Source organism: Solanum tuberosum, unplaced genomic scaffold (assembly GCF_000226075.1).
Source record: "Solanum tuberosum cultivar DM 1-3 516 R44 unplaced genomic scaffold, SolTub_3.0 scf00694, whole genome shotgun sequence".
In the NCBI taxonomy this organism is placed as follows: Eukaryota; Viridiplantae; Streptophyta; class Magnoliopsida; order Solanales; family Solanaceae; genus Solanum; species Solanum tuberosum.
The window spans coordinates 43,325-48,664 of NW_006239609.1; positions in this window are offsets into that span (position 1 = coordinate 43,325).

Consider the following 5,340-nt stretch of genomic DNA (forward strand, 5'->3'; position numbering starts at 1 on the left):
CTCGGATCGTGACAAATAAAAATATCCTTATGAAAGGATGAACCTTTAATTTTAGTCATAATTATATTTTGAGTGATCAATGTGAGCATGTGTTTGTGCGTAGTTAACTTAAATTTCAAGTAATTTGAGACTATCATTTTCATTGCGTGATGCGTGCCATATTCATATCCATACGTGATGCGTGCCATATTCATATCCTCAATTTCATTGCTTGCACGGTACATACCATTTTCTTTCACTCTCTTATATACAAAGGCATTTTTACTGATGTTATTCATTTGGGAAGACTTTTGCTAATGTGAATTTGGGAGATTTGTTATACAAAAGTTGGAGCTTTTGCTAATCGTAGCCAACTGCTTCATAAGCTACTAAGAGTTACTATAAGTTTGTACACGCATATGCATATTTATCCCTCTGTGAGATAATTGTATGAGAGTTAATATTTCATGAATTGCTCATTGGTGAAGCTTTCAATATATTATGTGGCAATTTAGTTTTCTGCTTATGAATAACCTGACTAGAGATAAGTTGCAGGGAAATGACTCAAGGATTTCATTGGTTTTGTACTTGGCTTTTGTTTTCCTTTCGTGTTTATGATTAGTGGTAATTATAAGGTGGTTTCTTCCCAGTTAAATGTACCAGAAAGTAAATATTCCATGAGAGGCTTCTATTTCCATTTTACCCATACAAATAGTTGTGCTTAGTAGTACTTTGTTTGTTCTTATTGACTAGCTAATGTGGTTGAAGTTAATAATTCTCTTTCACTCCTAACAAAGAAAAACCAACTGACTATTTTTTTGTGTTCAAAATATATAGGTGAATGGAAATAACATAGTAAAATCGGAGAGATAATTTCTTTCATGCTTTTGTCAATTAGATTTTCCTGAATTTAAATAGCTTATCTCCAAAGTGATGTGTTATTTTCTATGCAATTTGAGCTTTTAGATGCATTTTCACTTCAAACTCTCTCTTATTAGTAATGATATCCGTCGAATTGTGTTAATGTTCACTCCTTTAATTTATTTTCAGGTAATAAAGAAGTTTCAACCTGAAAGAACCTACTTTTGTTCAGAAATTCCAGAATTCAAAAGCTATATCTCTGTTTTAACCTTTTTTAGAAAGCTCCATGTAACATTCTGCAAAATATATGTAATATACTATGAAATGTGTTAAAGTTGATATTTATTTTAATTATATATTGCATATTTACAGGTCTTTCTTTATAACTACTTTTATCTCCGCAATATGCATGTGCCTTGCACAGGCACCCTTATGTAGTATCATTATAAATGATACTTTTTCAGCTTACAAAATCAACTCCATAGAAGATATAATTTTTGGTTTGTATTTGTCTGGCGTTGTCCAGAAACGAACAATACGAACTTACAAGCTCCATTGCATTGAGTTTCCGGTAATTGAGTCGTATCCATGATTTCGGAAGGATGGATGCGTTATTACAAAAAAAATGCATCTAAGATATAAATTTAATCGATTTTACCTTTACATCTTAACCGTTAAATTTTAAAAGTTATAGGTCCAACATATATAATACTACTAGTTTTAAATCTTAATATACACATTTGATTTAATTATATAAAAAATTTACAGTTCTAATTTTTTTTAGGAATTTCCAATGTAACACACTTGAAAATTTTGAAAGATCAAAGCAAAAGAAAAAAAACCAAAGGAAGAATGATTGAAACGCCAAAAGCGTTACCGATAATCACTTGGAGGAGTGTTACTAAAAAAAAATAAGATTGATATAAGATTTAACTTTCTATCTTTGCTTAGAGAGGTGCACCAATCATCATCGTATTATTATATGTTACTTTTAATGTGGGTTCCCACCTCTATATTTAAATATTTTTTTGAAAAATTAACACTATTATATATGATCTAGAGAGTGGAGCATGAGTTCACGTGAACCCACAAAACCCCACTAGATACGCCTCTGCCAATATATACACATTACCTAAAAAAAAGTCAAATAAATTAAATACTTTATCAACAGTTGAGTTGTAACATATGTGTTTTGCAAGTTTTCAATTACTATTTGGATATGATTATTATTTTAAAATAATAATATCCCTTTATATATTTGAAATTAATAAAATCGTTAATGGTTTAAAAACTGTTTTTAGTAAAGGTGTTTTGGCACTCCCCATTACCCACCCACGACATCACAATCATAAACTCTATGTCAAACTATTTCACAATTAACGCGATATATATAGTTATCATCTGCGACAAACTAAACATGGTTCTGTTGGAGTTTCAAAATACAAAATGACTTTACAATATAACATAATGTCTGAAATTACCAGCCAGAGGTGTATCTAGAGGGGATTCCGTGGTTTCACGTGAACCCATGTTTCTCTCTAGATCATATATAGTAGTGTTATATTTTTCAAAAAATATTTAAATATAGAGGCGTGAACCCACGTTAAAAGTAGCATATAATAATACGATGATAATTGGGTGCACCTCTCTAAGCAAAGATAGAAATTTAAATTTTATATCGATCTTATTTTTTTAGTAACACTCCTTCAAGTGGTTATCAGTAACACTTTTGTTGTTTTGTTGTTTCAATCATTTTTCCTTTTGTCTTTTGCTTTAATCTTTCACAATTTTCAAGTGTGTTACATTGGAAATTCCCAAAAAAAAATTAGCACTGTAAAATTTTTATATAATTAAATCAAATGTTTATATTAAAATTTAAAACTAGTAGTATTATAATGTTGGACCTATAACTTTTAAAATTTAACGGTTCAGTGTTAAGAACATAAAGGTAAAATTAATCAAATTTATATCTTAGATGTATTTTTTCGTAATAATGCACCCATCCTTTCAAAATCCTGAATACGCCTATATAATAATATTGGTTGTGATTTATATCCTCTTTTAATTAGTTTAAAAGTTTAACTGATAATTAAAATATTTCATTACTATCAGGATTGTAACAATTAAAGATAAATTAATATTTAATCACCATATGAGACCAAAACTGACCTAATAATTGCTATTAAAAATGGGTTTAAAAAAACGTGATTACTGTTTTGCAGTAACCATTTTCAGTGAGTTTGTAAATAAATATTATTTTATTTTATTATTACGTCATTTAATTTATTTATTTATTAATCTTTTGATAGGAATATAATAGAAACTGCCTATTTAAATTCTAATTGTAATTAAAAAAAATCAATTTTAGGAAAAAAATAAACATTGTAATATTTAGTTAGTTACTCAATTTTTATATTCACGTTTTATAAGAATTTAAATTTTTAAAAAATTTTAAAATGGTATCACATTAATTTTAAGTAACTATTTAATTAAAAAATATTTTTAAAAATTTTAGGTTCGATTTTAATATAGTTACAAATTACAAACGATTGATTTTCATTAATGAAAATTACTATTTTTTTGTGGTGATGACATGTGACGCTATCACCTCTTCTATTGTGTATATATAGATTTTGGTGAGTTTGCAAATAAATTATAATTTTTTAACATTTATTTTTACGTAATTTAATTTCATTTATTTTACTATTTTTTGTTAATCAAGGTTTAGAATTTGTTCATATGTTGGAATGCAAAGAAACGTTTTAAAACAGCCTATTTAAATTCTAATTGTGATTAAGAAAAAAATTTATTTTTTAGGAAAAATAAATATAAACATGGTATTATTTAGTTAGTTACTCAATTTTTATGTTCACATTTTATTTAAATAAAGAATTTAAAGTTTTTAAAAATTTTAATTTTAAAATAGATCATTCAAATTTTTAATTTCAAAATAGATCACTCAAATTTTAAATTTTATCTTTATATAAAAAAAATTAAAAATAAAAAAAGGTTATACCACGTAAATTTTAAGTAATTATTTAATAAAAATGATTTTTTAAATTATAGTTGAATTTAATATGATTTAAAATGACAAATAATTGATTTTAATTAATAAGAATTATTGTTTTTGCTCCACCAAAAAACACTAATTCTTTATATATTTGTCAAACAAAGAGACCATCCTACAAAAAAAATTCGAAAAAACATTTAAAATTTCTTTAAATTATGTAAAATTGGATAAAAATATTGTTCGTTAATAATTTGATCTAAAATAGTTTTGACATTAATATATAAGTCTAAAAATCCATTAATACTTTAATTCAAGAATGTCTCCATTTTATTTTTTGGGTCAAAAATATATTTTTTCTAATAAATATATTATTTCTTGTCTTTTTGGTAGGGGTGTGCATCGGTCGTTCGGTTCGATTTTATGTATTATCGGTTCGATTTTGGGTTTAACCTATAAGAAAATACTTATGAAACAAATATATGACTTTTCTAATAAATTTGATGCGAAAACACAATAATATAACTTTACAAATGCTCATAAAATAGAAACAATAATAACAAACATGAAAAGAACTATACAAGCGTAACACAAAGAGAAATTAAGAGGAATAGGGTTCTTATTTTAGATTTTAACTTTTTTTATAATGTGAAATTGTGAACTCAAAGTCACCGTGAAGTGTGAATTGAAGGCTAAAGGACAAAGATAGTAACTACTAAGGTCTTGAGATTAATATATAATATTTATGTACAAGTAAAAGTAGTAAATTACTAGTCTTAATGGGTTATCGGTTTACTCAATAACCCAATATTAAAAATCAATACCGAACCGATAACCCAATAAATTTTTGAGCAACTTACAAAAATGACTATATTTATAGGGTTATTGAAATTCAATAGCTATAAGTATGTTATTTTATAAAAAATGACTACAATTTATATCTTTTTCTAGCTGTATTTCTTTATATATTTTTATTTTTCTATTTATACGCTAATACAGTTTTAATTACAATGACTAAATAAGGAACATGTATTAATTGTGTAGCATATGAATACTTTGAATTCAAATTGGTATCTCTATTTATAAGACTTAAAGTATTAATATATCAAGGATACGAGTATTTATAAAAACTTAATGTATTAATGTATCAAACAAGGTAAAGTATGACAATTAACATATGAACATGACAATTTGAAAAATGAATACATTGTTGTTATTAAAAAAAAATGAATACAATTTAGTATATATATATATATATATGAATACATTGTTGTTAAACAAAAGATGGATACATATATTTTTTATAAACAAATACATGAGTTAACACCAAACCTCAAGTATTACATAAAAAACTTGACCAAAAAGAGATTGACGTTTGTTGAATTTACGCTTGTATAAAAAGGGATAATGGTCTGAAAAATACCCCAACTTTGGTCGGATTTGCTGCTGCGATACTAAACTTTCATGAGGACCTATTACCTCCCTAGACTATT